The 17,725-nt window shown below is 37.2% G+C and overlaps 1 protein-coding gene across 10 annotated transcripts in view; it reads left to right on the forward strand.

Annotated features, from left to right (window-relative positions):
* FARS2 (phenylalanyl-tRNA synthetase 2, mitochondrial) overlaps positions 1–17,725 on the forward strand; it is a 245,607-nt gene that overhangs the window by 7,909 nt on the left and 219,973 nt on the right. The window contains exon 3 of one of the 10 annotated variants that reach the window (XM_061449393.1): positions 7,562–7,619. The exons of the other annotated variants lie outside the window; for them this stretch is intronic. The gene's annotated coding sequence lies outside the window, so the exon portion shown is untranslated. The remainder of the gene's footprint in view (positions 1–7,561; positions 7,620–17,725) is intronic. 10 annotated transcript variants of the gene reach the window in all.

Genomic DNA, 17,725 nt, shown 5'->3' on the forward strand with positions numbered 1-17,725 from the left:
TTTTTTTTTTTTTTACCCATGCACTATACATGTTTTATTTCCTTCAATTTTTTTTTTCTGCAGGTGATTTTAATAATTGAATAATTTTTGCCTTTTTTTGGAAATGATTCTTGATGAAGTATGTGTGCTGCATCTAAAATGGAGAAAAACAGATGAACAGAGCAGATTATCAGGGTCCTCATGGAGATTTCGTGGTGCTTCTAAATTTTTTTAGCATGATTTCAAGATTGATTTGACTTTCAAAACAGTGTTCAAGATCTTCATTGACAGTGTTCTTACTTCTGAGAGTATTAGCATAATCTTTTCATTGTCTTGTTTATTTTGGCTGTAAACATAGCTTTTTTAATTTATTTTTTTAGCTTTGATTTTATTATACTTATTACTTTCAGGGTGAAAAATTGCATTGGAGAGATAATAGTCTAAAATAAACAAATATGGTGTTGTACATGTAAAATTATGAAATACTGAAGAGGTAATTAAATATCAGATCTGTGTAGGGTTGTTGAAGTTAGAAAAGCTACTTGCTTTTTATGTTGGCACACTAGCTTTGTGAACTTTCATGGAAGAAAGTTGTTCTAAACAGATAGAGATGTTACTTGATAAAGGTAAACAGAAGAAAGATGGTAGGAGTTTCAGTCTTTTTCTGACACCTCTCTCTTTCTTTTTTGGCTTTCTTTTCTGCCCTCTCCCTTCCTGCACAGGCTGTGGTTCTTATTCTCTACCCCTCCACTCCCAATATATGTCAAGACGATGATGCCATTTTTTTCAGTTTTCTTGTGGTAGGTTATATTCTTAATGTAATATTCGTTCTACAGACAATAAACTATGCTGGATAGGTAAAGACTTGAACTAAGTATGTGGGAAAACCATGCTTATACTAGTTTCTTTTACTGGGTTCCCAGTGCTGTTTTCTTACATAACTTTTTTATAAACACTGTTTCAGAGGTATTGCAGGTTCTACCAAATCCTATTTCCTCACCTGATACTAGGAGTTCATTTGATCCCAGTGTCCCTTACTGCTGTCATTCCAGACCTTGAGTGACAGAGTCTGCTGGGCCTGTTGTGGAACTTTCAGCATGTTGCAAAGTGCAATTCTACAAATTATTTTAAAGAGAAAAAAAAAGGCAACGATTATGTCTTTGATTCTTTTAGTATATAATTAACATGGCATTAAGTGAAGTTTTTGTCATATGTGGCCTTGAGCTATAACACCTTATTCGTCGTTAATAATAAAGATTTGATTCTTCATGTTATCGTCTTTTTTTTTTTCCTAACTTGTATAGCTTCTTCCAGCCTGTCAATGTGCGTATCTTGGCTCAAAATGCAAGATGAGGGGATGTTGCCTTTGTTGTCTAAAGGCTGGATGGAGAAATACTTCTGTGTTCCATAGTTTGAAACGTGTGTATCCTGAGCTCTGTTAAAGCTTTCTTTCACTGAGGCTTGCTCTGAGGGAAGTGTGGCTTTAAAGTATATGTCTTTCTCAAGGCCTTTCAGACAAAGGTTTTCTTCTGTTCTTTGTTCCGTACTTTATCTGGGGTAAGTATATTAGCATTAACAAGCCTTATAGGAGATGTTACCTGGTAACATTAAACAAAAAAGCATGAAGATGCTTGGGAGCCTGTTATCCTACAAGCCATGGACCAAAATATATTGTATTATCTAGCATTAATGATGAAGAAAGAAGTTAGTGAAAATAGTCTTGTTCTTTTCACTCTAACACTCTCAAACTTTTTTATTATGTGATAGTAGGACTTGACAGAGACACAATTTAAACCTGTATTTTAAATTCATAATCTCCTTGCTTTGCTTGCTACAGAATATCTTGGAACTAGCTCTTTTTTAACAAGCTGTAGATGTCAGCACCTCTTGAACACTGTAAAGCTTGAGGTGTTCAGACGTATGCCATAAACTAACACAAAACATGCACAGTTGTATCAGGAAGTTAGAACAGGATAAAGAAAATCCATTACAAAATCTGACTTGTATTTATCTGAATAGGCAGAACTTTAAATTGAGAGATTTTATTGTAAAAATTCTCATATTTCTCAGGAGCATTGTCTATAATTCAGTATTACTTGTTGCAGTTGAAGTATTTTTAAGGAAAAAGACTGCTTTCTTACCCTTAGGCTTTAAACATAATGCATTTCTTTAGTTACAGAAAATGATTCATAATATAAGTAGAATATTTGCAAATAAGGTTTCTATCTTGGTTAGACATGTAAGTTCATAACTATAGAATATGGAAAGTAAAATTTTCAAGCTTACTAATGGAGGTTGGCAAGACAGTTAATTCTTTTGAGTCTTCTTAAGTACACTTGCTCTTAAAAGAGCAAAGTAAGTCTTTAATCTTGAAGCCCAGCAGCGTGTTGGAAGATGGATGAGGCAGCATACAGGCTTGATAAAGTCATGTGGAATTAGGAAGAAATACAGGTAATTTTAGTACTGGAATTAAGGAAATAACACCAAAGTACTTACAAAATAAATATGTATATATAGTAAATGTTTGCTAAAAAGACTAGGGTAAAGAAAATCAAACTGCACATGTTTAGCAGGGAAATTTTACTTCAGTTTTGTTTTACCTCCTGAACTTTGTGTTACTGTGAGACCAACTGTATTGAGACAGACACTGTGAGTGTGTGAGACCTGCTGGCAGAGCTGTCTGTATTGTTTGCAGATCCTGCTGTTCATGTGCATCGGGCACTTTGTGTAGGTTAAATTGGTTGGAATGAACTGTGTCATTTAGAAACTCATGTAGTGGGTTGTATCTTTTCTTTTTACAGCGTGCCAGTCAATACTGCAGCCTGTGTAGGCAAACTGCTTTTCCCTATACTTTTTATTTTGCCCTGTTTTATTTGTATTTGTAATCCATGTGATTTGGCATCAAATGTAAATGATGATAAAGAGTTTCTAAACAGATTCTGTTTGCTTTAAAATAATATATATTTGAAATTCTAACCTTAGACTTTGGGTTAATAGCTCTTGAGAGATGAAGGGCTCTTCTGCTTCTAAACCTCATTAACAGTAAGGGAACACAACAGCCTAAATCACTAGCACATAAATGGAAGAATAAAAAAATCTGGTCATGAATTCCTATTTTACTCAGTCAACAGAAAAGAGCTTCAGTGACTGGGAATCATACCAAATCAATAAAAGTTTTTGCATTACGTAAAAAGATTGTTGGGGTAAATTGAGTTTACTTCCTAACACAACTTGTAGGTTCCATTTACATGTTTCAGAGATAATAGGCCCTTACTAGAAGAGTGAGCCAACAGCAATGTTTTAAAGTGGAAGAAAACTGGGTTTTGTTTGTTTGTTTTTTTTTCCTCAAGAGTGGTATTATGGCCTGGGTAATCCATAGGATTCCTATTGTAGGAATCAGTTTTTACTTATTGTATCTTAAACTAGAATGGTGCTCATTTTCCTGCAGCTATATCTGTACTCAGTGAAGAGCAGAGTATGGAACCATTTCTTACATGTCTGGACCCAGTCAAATAAAGCCTGCTAGCATCATTTTTAATTTGATACCTAAAAGTGGCTCTGTAGAAGTCTTCTCTGACAAAGCAAAGCAGAAGGAAGATGTTAGGAATTTCAGTCATCATTTTCTGACACCTCTCACTTTAGTCTTGGACAGGGGTTGAGTGAGAAGGGCAAAGCAGACTGGAAGATCATTTCATATTCAAATTCTGGATTTCAGGGCTCCATGAGGGATGTTTTTGTACTGCATGGGAATAAAATCCTGCTGCTCCGACTGCCTGATCACAGTGTTCCCAGTGGTATGGCACAGCTGTCCAGGGCTTCTGAGTAGCTACAGCAAAGGAGACCTGGTGTGGTAATAAAAGTTGTAGTACAGATATTCCCTTTCCATCATTTTTTAATGTGGTTCTCTAACATGAAATAGAAGGAGGTGCTAAAAGTAGACCTCTTTGGTTATACCTACAAAACATTTTGAACTTGGATATGATGTGTTTGATCAAAGAAAATGCTTTTCCAACATGAAATGCTTGAAATCAGTCTTGAAGGAGCAATGATGTAAGGTGGCCAACTAGGCAGCATTGCATGCACAAGTTTAATTGAAACTATGTCTAAACACCATTTTTCATGTAAACTTCTGTCCCTGGATAGAGGAGATGTGAAGTTCTAGGCATAGAACCTATTTCTTCAGTCAAATGCCAACAACTTAAGTTTTCAGTCTTGATTCTTGAACAGAAAAGATTATTTTTGGTTTGCTATGCAATGCTAATTGGATCTGAGACATTATATAATGGCTAATAGCAGCAATGCATATTTTGGATTCCCAAATAAAGACATTACAGCAACTCATGTCCAGCTCTGCTTTAAACAAATGAGAGTCTTTAGGCTGCTCTGAATGGACATCGCTGAAACCCTGACTACAAAGAGACACAACTAAGCATCTGTGCAGCACTGAGAGCCCAGTCTTGAGGTGCTGAAATTAAATTCTCATTTTTGATACAAGCATTTAGTGAAAAATAGAATGTGAAAAAGCATTGTTATCAAGAATTGAATAAGGATATTCAGATAGGTTTCAGAAATGTAATGTCCAGTTTACTGAAGTTGTTCAAAAATGACAATGCCTTTGAAATCTAATTAAAAATAGTTATTTGATCTTAACATTCATTCTTCACTTCTTTGACTTTAGATGACTTTAGATTATCTTTCTGTTAATGTTAGGAAGCGTTATAAATTTAGTGCTCTGTTTCCAGTACGTTGGACTGACATTTTCCATGCTCAGATTTGGCGATATATTGCTGCAGTGGTGAACAATGCGGCACATACATGTACAGTGAGGATAAACATGTTTGTGAAAGAAATAGTTGAAATCTCTTGAAGCTGTTTATTTAACAATAATAGTAGTATGTTTTCCTTCAAAACCTGGAATAGCCTCTAACATATCTTTATGGAAAAGATTGCCTAATTGTATGTAATGTAGTCAACTGTCAATAATTAATTTAAAATTCAAATGTGAGGGGAGATACGCAGTCTGTAGACTCATACGGAGTTCTCTTCACATTCACACTGTTGGAGTCCTTTTGATAAAGAAGAAAGAGGATGGAGTAGCAGCTAGCTGTCTGGAACTGATCCACAGCTCATTGAATTAAATGGGATTTTTTTCATTAACTTTGATCATCCTTGAATTGAACCTGTGTGTGTATGATTTAATTAGTAGCAAGCTTGGGAAATGCTGGTATGTTGGCTTTTCTAGTGTCTTACCTCCTGAGATGATAATTACATAAACCAATATATTTGTGTATCTATTATATGGCAAGTTCAGAAGTAGCCACAGTTGGCTTTACTAGTGCTGGACCTTCATTTGAAAGGTAGACGTTTTACTGCTAAACCTCTTCTTCTTTCTTTCTAATTATAACATCATATATGATCATCTTATATTACACGTGAAACAGATCTTTTTCTATGCCACCGCAAATACTTTTATGCTGAAAAATAGAGCAGACTAACTATAGAATCATAGAATAGTTAGAGTTGGAATGTCTGCATTTTAACCATATAAAAAAAAGTCCCTTACACATTTAGCATTAAAATGCAAACTTAGATAGGTTGTCTTTACCTGGGAGTGAAAAGGAGGTTCTCCAATGTCAAATGTTTAGTTGTCCAATGAAGTATATTTTCATCATGGGTCATGTTGGAGGTATATCTGGTAATACCACTACTTTGGTTTTGGTGCATTTGTTTGTTTTTTGATTTTGTAAAGCAGTGTAGCTTTATATTGGGAAATGCCTTTACATTTTATGTGAGTTTGAGGGGCAACCAGAGGAAACCTCTCTGCATAAAGACAAATTTGCAGCAGGTCTGTAGGCAAAGCCATCGCACAGTTATGATTCAGAATGGATAAATGCTCCTGTGAGCATTTGAAGCATTCCCTCAACCAAATTTCTATCACATAAATCCATTCTATGTTGTACCTTATTAGGTGAGCTGCCCAAATGCCTCTTCTGTGACAATTCATGAAATTAAGATACTATTTGGGGTGACGGAAGAAGGGTGGTAGGAGCTGGCTGTGGGTATTGGCAATAGGTGCAGAGATTCCATGTAGATGTGCCCTGTATTTGCTTTGCAAATATTGTCAGATCCTACTGAGAGTTGGAATTATTTAGAGTCTATGAGTTTGTGAAAGCTACCAGGCTTCTTATGTGTTAGTAGCATATATAGGAATAATAGGTATAATTACCAAGATAGGAAGTGGGGTGCTAGCTAATAAGCCTGTCTCAATTTAGCAGTTGTGTAACTAGCCATAAATCTATTACTTGTGTTTGCCTATACTTTTGATAGTTTGCATCCAATTTTTAGCACAATAAATAGGGATTCATGTAGCAGCCTTCCAATATCTGAAGGGGGCCTACAAGGGGACTGTAGCAATAGGACGAGACGTAACAGGTTCCAACTTGTCCTGGGTTCAGCAGTAGCAGTTATTTTTCTCCTTCTTAGTAGCTGCTGCAGTGCTGTGTTTTTGACTTTCAGCCTGAGAACAGCGCTGATAACACTGATGTTTTTGGTTGTTGCTAAGTCATGTTTACTCTGACCAAGGATTTTCTGAGCCTCATGCTCTGCCAGGGAGGAGGGGAAGCCAGGAGGAAGCAGAGACAGGACACCTGACCCAAACTGACCAAAGTGGTATTCCATACCACAGCACGTCATGCCCACTATATAAACTGGGGGCAGTTACTCAGAAGGGTTAGATCACTGCTCCATCAGGCTGGGTATCAGTTAGTGGGTGGTGAGCAGTTGTATTCTCTTCCCTTGTTATTTCCCTTATCATTATTGGTGGCAGCAGCAGTGGTTTATGTTATACCTTAGTTAATGGACTGTTCTTATCTCAACCCATGGGAGTTGCATTCTTTCGATTCTCCACCCCATCCGTCCAGTAGTGGGGGGGTGGAAGAGGGGGGAGTGAGAGAGCGACTGTGTGGTTCTGAGTTGCCGTCTGGGCTTAAACCACGACACAACTTAAACAGAGGAAGTTCAGGTTAGATATAAGGAAGAAGTTCTTTACTGTGAGGGTGGTGAGGCTCTGGAACAGATTGCCCAAAGAAGTGGTAAATGCGCCATCCCTGGTGGTGTTTAAGGCTAGACAGTGCCTTGGGTGGCATGGTCTAGGCCGGGGTGTCCCTGCCTATGGCATGGAACTAGATGATCCTAAGGTCCTTTCCATCCCTAACTATTCTATGATTCTGTTCTTTAAAGGATATCAGTTGCATACCAGTCAATGAAAACTAACCTAAAAAAGAAATGAAGGGCTGTGTCAAAAACCAAGAAGAAGCTGAGGCTTTAGGTGGTATTTACTTTACAAGAAAAAAGTTCTATAGCACAGAACATATGCTACTTCTGAGGCAGAGATTACCTTCTTAAATAAGCATGACATATGCTTAGATCATGCTAATGTGTGATTGTGTATCATCTACAGTGATTCTGGGTGACATGTATTACAAGAATACCACTGTATGCTTTAGGGAGTGATCCAGACCTCAGAAAAGGAATGGAGTAGGTGAGCTAAGCAGTTTGTGGGTTTGGTTTTTTTTGTCTCTAGCTGCTGATTGATGAACTTATATTGCTACTTCTGCACTTGCATTTGAGAAGAGACATAGGTAAGCAAATGATTTTTTCCCTTGGCTTTTATTTCTCAAAAATGTAATACCTGCTTTTAGAAGGAGAACTGTATTTTTAAGGTGCAAATCTGAGAAACAGGATAAATGTGTAAGTGGTCTACTTACTTGGTGTCAATTGGGAATAAAAGCAGAAAAATATTGTTTAATATATTTAATGTCTTGTGAAGCAAGATACAATATCTTGCTTGTTATATATCTTGAAACAACATAGGTAAATGATCAGGGTATTATTGTAACGGTCAGGAAAACACCTGCTGTTCGATGAATTTCACAAGACTTTTCAAGGATATAATTAGAGAATAGTTATCTCACCTCTACTGATTAGCAATTGGGATTTGGCTTCTTGTGTTTGAATATGTCTGTTCATCAGTTTTGGCTCTGATGTAACCCATTGCTTCTGTGTAGTCTGTTTCAAAAAATTTTCATTGCTGCCATACCTCCCAACACTTTTGAAAAAGCAGACCTTCAGAAAGCAGTGACTGTCTTCTGCTCAGGAACCCCACAAAGAAACATGCGTTTGTATTGCACAGCTCCTCCGTGCACATATGGTTTGACTCTGCAGTCTCTCTAGTAATCCCTGTCCATTCTACGGTGAAGTGCAGTGGCAGCTTGTTTCAGATTCTGAATGTTAAGTGTTCACACTTAAATGAGTTGCAGCTTGGGGAAAGCCCAGAGTATCCTGAATGAATGTTATGAAAGAAATTAAATCGATGTACATGCATGTTATCTGTCCCTGGAGTGACAGTTTGCTAGTGTATTCTTTAGCAACAACCTTTATCAGTAAGAATAATCTAAAGTTGTATCAGTTCTGAGAACCAGAGTGCTACTTTCACTTAAGCTGTTTCTGTGCACTAGCTTTGCCATCACTTCTTGAAAATGTTGTTGTGTAGAATTTAATATTTATTCTTTAGAATTCCATTTTTTAATCATAGATTCCTAAAGAAATGATGGTTGTGAGATGGTATTTGTACATCAGCTGTAAGTCCTCTTTTTTCCACTTCAGTCAAATTTCACAGGAGATGTCCATATCACTGGAGACAGTAAGTTACAGGTGGTGTGTGAGAATAAAGGGCTTAATAAAGAAGGGAGACTCTGTTAATGCTTCAGCTAAAGCAGAATGAATTTGTCCCTTACCACTGAATCTGCAAACAAACTTTGCCTCCAGACACAGAGGAAATAATGTTTTGCTGGTTCTGCTGCTTGCAAAAAAAGCTTACTGTAAACTCCGTACCCAGAGGATGAATAATGTTCCATTGGCTGACAAATCTAACAGAAATGGAAAAGAGATTAGTCCTATTTGCAGTATTTTAAAAGAACTAAGACTGGATGCTTTATGAAAAAAAAAGTGCATTTGCTGTCTTTCAGACTATTTTAAAAGAATAGTGTGTCTATAGGAGAGGGCTTGAGACAGAAGATGCTATTCTTCCCAGTCTTGGAGATCATTAGCAAATGTTGGAATTTCACAGAAATGATAATCAACTGGAAATGTAAGCTGTTAGATTGCTGCAAAGGGAGAAGGCTGCTTAGACAATAAACCTTACAGTAACATGTCTACTTCTTTAAAGCTGTCAGTGTGTTGCCATCCTCTGGAAAAGTGTACAATAGCTTGTCATAAATATATCAACTTTCCTGCTCAAATGAACATCTCCACTGGTGATGTATGAGATCTTAAATGAATTATTTTTATATAAAAGCAGTTCTCATTTCGTGGTTTTAACCCCTCCTTGCCACAACTAAATTCTGAAGTAGAAATATTCTAGATGTTTGAAATATACATCCAAAACTAAGACAAATCATTTTACAGAGATCTGAGAAATAAATTAATCTTTGACTTTTGAACTTTTATTTTTTTTTTTAATTCTGGTTGTTTGCTTTGCTATAGAAATCACAGAAATCTTTGAGCCTATTTTGTTTTTTCTCATTGCTGTGGATAAGTAGCTTTGCAGGAGAATTCTGTTGCCTTCTGTTGTTAGAGTTGCAATGTCCATCAGTATACTGTGTTAGTAGCTAGATGCAGAAAGAAAAGGTAAGGGCATTTGTGCACTTCAGGTCAGGCAAGATTATTGTGCACTTCAGGTCAGGCATAGACAAGATGGATAGTAAACAGGGTTTCTAAGACTTATCAAAGGCATGTATAAATATGAGATTTCTCTTTCTGTGAATTGCTGAGATGCTTGTGCACCTTTGAATCCTTTCCAAGTGTAGGAAACATGTATAGTCTCTGCCTATTAATCATTTTTGAAAGTATGAGATCGTTCAACTGTAGGTTTGATTCTGTGTGTTAGTAAGCAAATATATCCTGTGTGTGTCTCTGTATGAAGAACTCACAGGGGAGAGCATTAAGTTCAAATTAGCTATAATTAGGTTGCCCAGAGAGACTGTGGAAGCTCTATTCCTGGGGACATTTAACCAAACTAGACAAGTCTCTGAGCAAACTGCTTTGAACAGGGTGTTGGACTAGACCACCTCCAGTGGTCTCTTTCGAAAAGAATAAAAAATTATTCTACTCTTCTGTAATTCTGTGAATTACAGAAGTAAGGTTTGTATTTGCTTCTAAAGGAGGCTGGTCCTGGGATTATTGTTATCTTTAGCAGATGTTAAATCATGTCATCCCTAAGGTCAGCTCTATGACTGTCTATCTCTTGCTGTCATTAGGCTTTGCTGTCCTTGTGGGCAGTTTTGCTCCTCAGGAGACTGTGTCCATCATGAGAAGTTAGAAAGTGGGAGACAGACCTTCACCATAACTGATGCATGAATTCTGTGGACGACTTAGAGCTGAGATTTTAAATAAAGGTATGCATGTTGTAAGCAACTGGGATGTGGAGGAGAATTCCATTTGCAAAATAATTGGGCTCTTTGTACCTGGATCATGCTGTCCTGGAGCTCAGACTTCTTTCTGGAGTGGGCTAAATTGGAATGACTGAACCCAGAGATAAGGCTCATATATCCCAAAAGTAAGGTTCCACACAAACTCTTTTCCTTTCACTGCTCATTCATTTTGCTTTGTAGTTTTGGAAGGGTGTTTAAACTCCATTTCTCTAATCTTTCACTTGTACTGAGAATGGTGCTTCTTTGTGGTACTTGTGACCAATGAGAGAAAGCCACCGTAACAGCAGTACCAAATTACCTGTTTTTAGAATTGAACTATCCATTTTTCCCATTCCAGGATAAATTCTTCAGTTACCAGACATGGTGATGGAATGCAACTCTTGCTCAATTTTCTGTATCCCTTTCCTATTGTTTCAATTAAAGTTTTTTTGAGCAGGCAATAACCCCGTGTGCTCTTGAACAATTAGTGCAGTGGGCTATCTGATGCCAATGTGTTTGCTTGAGCACCACAGTACATGGGGAAAATCCTCTATGCAACATGAAGTGGTTTGGCAAAGGAGGTTGTACTTTTCCGGTTCCTATTCCACATTCTACATGTGCATACACGCAGAAATACACATCCCCCTCATTGTAACCAAGCAGCCTGCTTTTTGGAGATCATGCCTCAGGTGTTCATGGTCAAGCCAGAACCTGGATTTACATGACCTTATTCAGTTACTGGAAATATTCAGAGTAATTTGATTTAGAAAAGAATACCAGTGATTTCAAATTGAGTTGCTTTCCATTGCTTGAAATACAAGGTGTTCTATAAAAAATAAGATGACAAGCTAGTAGTATTTTTAGAGGCTGTCTTTCAAGATACTGGTCTGCCAAGCGTATATTAGGTAATATATTTACATCATGAAACGGTGTCTTATTATACATCACTCTTAAAATGTAATATCCCAAGATTTGCTGCTGTCAAACTGTACCCATTCAGAGCATCACTGATGTGATGAGATCTTTATATAATATCCAGATGTGAGTACAAAATTCATAGAAACTGTAGTTATATTTCCTACTGATGGTTGCTAATAGAGGTTCCCTTCTGATGGCCTGTCCAGCACCTTTTGATATATATGACCTGTGATTTGCATTTGGAACTGGGCTCTCTAGCTTTTACCCATTGAAAGCCAGAGCATAAACAGAGGGAAATGTAAAGCATTCCTTCTGTAGAAAACTGTTCATGGTAGTTCTTGAGGGTTCTCAGTTGATCCTGAACTAAAATCCTAGATACAAATAAACTACACCTTGGGGAATAAATGCACACAAAGCCACTGATGACTGCTATGTAATGCAGGTAATCTTTTTGTCTTCATCGTCATCATTTCTTCTTATATAAGGTAATAAATAATATGAACAATTTAAAAAGCTGATTCTTGAGTACTTAGGGATAAAGGCTCCAGTGGGCTGACTGATGTGTCTAAGATGGCTCTCTGCTATTGCTTAGTAGCAATAGCATAAAATCCCCTAAAACTCCCTTTCTTGGCTTCTCTAGGTACTATAGAAAAAAGATGTTGTTAGATTCATTTCCTACCTTTACTCTCTTTTGATTGCAAGAAAAAAAAGCTCTGTTTTCGATGAAATGTCAAGTGCTCCAAGATGAGATTAACTCAGCAGAGGAATGCAAAACCTTTACTACAGTGAGCAACTTTATCCAGGTTACTTAGTTGCTGAAAATAATTAAGGATGTCTGGGTAGCTGAAAACTTTCATCTGTTGTGCACCAGAAGGAGCATCTGGTTTGTTTTGCTTGTTTGTTTGCTTTGCTTTTAGATGTTTCCTCATTTTCCAAGCCAGCCAGGAAAAATTATTTAAACAAAACTCCCCCTAGCACACTACAGTAAGGACAAATAATTGGATTTATACACAGATCAGCTTAAAAAACATGCACACCCCCCTCGCGCTCTCCCCCTGATTCAGCTGACAGAAGTTGTTTCCTGCTATAGGAGGACAGAGAACACAGATATCTGTCTTGATAGTGGGCTGGCTGGACTTTGCCAGCACTAGGACTGTTGTCCTAGAAAGACTCTGATGTTCCTGCGGTAGATTGTCAGCTGAAATAACCTGGTGCTAGCATCAGCAAAGATTTCATGCATTTAATTTGTTATTCCAATGTGGCTAAAATAGTTCTATTGCTCTCAGAGGTATGAGAAGACTTCAACAATGCCTTTTAAAAGGCACTTCAAGGCCTTTTAAAAATTATGTGGCTGTGGTCACTAGCTGCCTCTGTTCATTCTTGTGTCATGGGCAAGATCTGTGTGCCACAGCAATGTACGTTACTCATAGCATATTGAAACATAGATGCTTAAAAATAAGATGCAGTAAACTAAAGGAGGAAATAGAAGGAATATTTTGCTACTAACATTGGATGATTAATATTATAGGAACTTTAGATTTTCTCCTGATGCATTTTTAGAATAGAAGTTAAAAATTGAGGACGTCTGTTTTGCATTCAAGTTGTCAGTGATGTAGCCTTTGCTTCAACAGCTTCATAAAAATATTTATTTTAAAAAGTCCCAGCTGGTTTTGTTGGACTAATAAAGGGATGTCATATGAATAATGCTGTAGTTAAAATCCTGTAACCCGGCCTCCGGAGTTTATTTGCTTTGGTGTAAAGCTTTGTTCATTTGAATTTAAACAGTCTTTTGTTTGGCATTGTACCTGAGAGTTCTCACTCTTAACTTACATTACTTCAAAAAGTGTGAGTAAGTTCATGAATGAACCAAATCACGCTAGTTGGTTTTTATTACTTGACTGTTGATTCATGCTAATGCAGGGAATACAAACCACTGGGAATAATGTGCATGGCTACAGTCAAGAGCCAGGTTTTGCAGATGCTACTTGGTAAAGGTGCTTGAAACTTTAGGAACCAAGTGTCTTGCTTAAGTCCCAGGAACAGTTGTAACACTTCTTGTAGCTTTTGTTGAGATACAGTATTTTGAAGACAATCAACTTTAAAGGAATTTATGCAATCAAAATAACTTTAACTTTTGAAAAAAATGAATTTCCTGAGTATTGTGTTGAACAGAGAAATAAGCTTTCAGCAGCGCATAGCTTTTCTGTGTTGCCGGTAGTGTAGAATCTATTTGCTTCATTTTGGTATGGATGGTTCTTAAAACCACTGTTTGGAAGGTTCTAAATATCTGTTACAGGAATTAAGAAGAAACTTTGGCCTGTGTGGATACAGGCTTGCCCACATTTTGTGATTTTTATCTCCTCAAAAGTGCTTTTTGTTCTGTTCTCCTTTCTCTTCATACAGGTTTATATAAGCATATTTTAATTCTTGCCATATAAAAAGTGAAATCTAGCATGAAACATTTACGTGCAAGTAGTATGATAACTTTGTATTTGCAAAGATGGTGGTGAACACATAAAGGCCTGTCCTGTTCTGGACAACTTTGTGTGAATACGGACAGATTTATGTGATTGAATTGCTTTTATTGAGGTGGTAGAGTTGATGATGTTAAACAGAACAGGGTTTTTTTTTTTCAGCTGTACACGTCACTTATGAAAAATAAATATGCCTCTGATTCAAAAGGTCAACTTTGAAATATCTTAGTCTTAGCAAATTTGAATTTCTCTTCTAAACTTATTTCTTCATTCATTGCAGAAACATTTGGAGCTGATATAGGTTAGAGCTAAAGGGGCTTTCAAACTCACAAACGCAAACCAACCTGTATGCTTTAGTCTTCTCCTCTGCCCCATAGTGGTAGTCTGAGAGACCTGAGCGTTCCAACTTCTTTTCTCAGTCCACTTTTAGTATCAGCAGGATGGTAGTTGTTGCCGTTTGGGGAAGCCAGCAGAGGGTGTAAACTGAGCTTTTACCATGGTTCTTATACTTCTTTCTGAATGAAGATATACTTTCTGCTGCTGTTGCCTCCAGAGGAGTACAAACTTTGGACTGTTCCTCTCATTTAAGGTTTTGCCATCAGTCCATTCAGTTGGCCAGAGACATCTTTTGAAAGAAGACAGTGATAATTACAGAGCATTTGCTTATTTAAAAGGAAGTAGTTGGAGTTTTCTGTTATTGTGAATTCTTACAGCTACTGATTTGCCACATACTTCCAAGGGTCATCTTAAAGCATTATTGTGTTCACAACAAGTAGTTGTTGAGCCATGTAATACTCAAATATTTTAAACAAACAGGTTTGCTGAGGGAATTGTAGTCTTTTATATTTTTTCTAGTAAGGGATATTTATTAGGGGTAGCAGATGGGCACTACTCATTTTTGGCATTCATAGATAAGCCTGCTACCTCTCCAGGTGGCTCTACAAAAATGATAACACTGTGGCACTGCTCCCATTTTATTTTTATTTTTCTCAGACTAGTTAGTCACCTGTCTCTGCTCTCCTCATTTAGAGCCATCTGCTGGATTTTGGGGGGTTTTTTGCTTCTGTTTTTTGGTTGTTCCCTATTCTAAAGTCACCAAGGGATGTCCAATAGGGATCGATGTAAAGTCTTTGTATAGTCTTGGCTCTTGGGCTCAAGGATGTCTTTTTTTGTCACGTTCTCTGCAGCCAGCCTGCAAGTTTTATTTTCCCTCCCTCTCCTTATGAAGATTTTCATGCAACGCTGTATTATGCTTGTCCTTAGTGGACTGTTCTACCACTTTTCATTATCTATATAGCAGTTCTCTTACTTTTTCCCTGTCAAAATATTGAAAGAATGAGGAGCAATTGAGAATCCATCCTCTGTTGCATTTGTTCTTATCACAACAGAGCAGAATAGAAATTTTTCACACAAATAATTAAAACACAAGCTTTATGGATATAAAAATTTATTTTTAAGAGTTTTATTAAGAATTTGTTTCTTCTTTGAAGAGATGAGAAGGGGAATATGCTTCTAAAATAGAAAACCTTTCATTATGAGTGTGTGAGACTGTTTAGACTGTGGTTAGAGCCAACTGTGTAGGACTAACCCATACGTATCATAAGCACATATCTCTGAAGTAGGCCTGTAGTTTATTTTCCCTGCTTGCTTGCTATTCAGCTTGAAGCCTTCTCAGATGAATATTTTCTTTATGATAAATGTGCTCCACTTTCTTAGCAAGTCTTTTGAATATATGCATTTTTCCTGCATTTAAAATTTATCACCTGGTGGGATTTGAGAATGGGATCAACAAAAGGCATGTACTTGATGCCAGACCAAACAACCTTTCTGGCGGAAGGGCCAGACCACTGATTCACAGCTCTATTTCCTACTTTCCTACTATTCTTTCCTTCATCCTTGCAAACTCATATCCTTCTTTTGCCCTTTGCTTTGAAGGGCAAAGTTGTTTTGGTGTGGGGGGAGAGTGGGAGGTCCCTTCACTCTCCCCTTGAGAGACCCTGGCGGGTAATGGGGTACATGCAGACTATGAATTCTCTGCAGTCTTTTTTTGAACATGTATTCAGTATTTGTTGGAAAGCCAATGTCTTCCACCCTCCTTCTGTTGAGTCCAGCCTTATTCCTTTGCAGATCCTGTTGAAATCAGTGGACCTTCTTGTGGAGTGAGGAGTTGTTTTGTGGTGTGTGCAACACTGGTCTGGTGGGAGCCATGGAGACGAACTTATAAGCAGTACTTGTAAACCAACGTCAGAGCAATTTCAGCTTCCCTATCCTTTAGGAGAGCCAGTACTAAGCTATTGGACCTTGTTCCCAGGTTTCCATTTTTGGTTGTAAATTTTATTCTCCAATATGTAATTAAAACTGATATAGGCAACACTAGAAGATGTATGATTTCCCATACCCTGTACTATATTTTGTTATATGTAGCTGTTGAAAGAGTTTCTCTTGCCACCAGCCATCTATTTAAGGAAATGTCAGAGCACCCCATTATCCTTATTATGGTTACTGCATTGTTTTCTCATTACCTATCCTTATGTCTACTGCTGTTTTAATAAATAGCCGTTGTAATTGATGCAGAAAGGACAGATAAATGACAGATGATAGATTTGAGGAAGTAAAGAGTGAAGTTCTGCAGATCAGGTTTTTTGTGTTGTTGATGTGAGGTTATATAGTTTATTTTTCTGAGAGATAGTGTAATATCTATTCTGGGATTTATACTTATAATAGATTATTGTAATCAGTTCAGCCAGCAATGGCTTGAGACCACTGAGAACTGATGTAATTCACAGTGATAAACCTACTGGGTAATTAAGAGTGAAATTTATTGATATTTACATATATTTACATTTTTACAGAGTTCTTACTGTGCTGTTTCAACTTTTCTGCATGCCAGTCTGCCTCTGGTGAATGACATATTTTATCTATGGCTTTGAACTCTTAGTTGAAAACTCATGGTTTGTTTGTTTTTTTCTCCATAGAATTAATCTGGTGACTTTGCATTACTATAATAATGAACTTTAAACTACAGTAAACAGACTGAAGTTATGATGCTAGTTTGACATTTGTGGTGCAGAATGATGTCAACATAGTTGAATTTATTTTGACCTCTGATTTCTGCCCAGCCATCCACCCCAAAATGTCTGTACAGAAAATAAGAACCTTTTTTCTTTTTTTGGGGGGTGGGGTGGGGAGATTTCCATACAAAAGAGAGACAGCCTGGGTATCTGGGTTTTAACGTGATGATCTGGACCACGGAGCACTGATATGTATTCCGAATGTGTTAGGCAGAACTGCTTGAGGGAGAACCTAAATATGATTTTGTCACTGGAGTCCATATTGTTTCTATTTCAGTAGTTTAAGTCCTTATCTCAAGTTCAGCGTGTACTGCTGATACGGAAAGATTTGGAGTCGCTTTCTGTGGCTTTCCACTAACCTCTGAAATAAGGTGGCACTCAAGTCACAGAATGGATTGGTAAAATACAATCAGATTTTAATGCAAAAAGCCCTCTAAATGAATGTGACAGCTGAGGACCATGTGTGTTTCTCCTATTTAATTTCTCACAATTCATTTTCTATTCCAACTTGAACCTGTAAAAAAATCTGTGTAGTGGATATAAAATAGGCTGTCTTTTGGAAGTAGACTGTAACTTTAGACACCAAAGCAATGACTGGTAACAGGTGGGTCCCTTCCATTTTAAATCACAGTACTAATGGCCCAATATCTAGTGCAAGGCATATATAATGAATTGTTTTCTTGAATCAAGGGTGACATGTGTAGCTAATAGCATTGAGGCATTCCTACATTCGTTTATTTAATAGCATAGAAATAAGAGTTTTAAGAGTCTAATAAAACAATATGGTAAAAGTGTACATCTTAACCAAAATGCT

Source organism: Pezoporus flaviventris, unplaced genomic scaffold (genome assembly GCF_033815535.1).
Source record: "Pezoporus flaviventris isolate CSIRO_AGI_PZ_B2104156 unplaced genomic scaffold, CSIRO_AGI_Pfla_v1 ptg000007l, whole genome shotgun sequence".
NCBI lineage: Eukaryota > Metazoa > Chordata > Aves > Psittaciformes > Psittacidae > Pezoporus > Pezoporus flaviventris.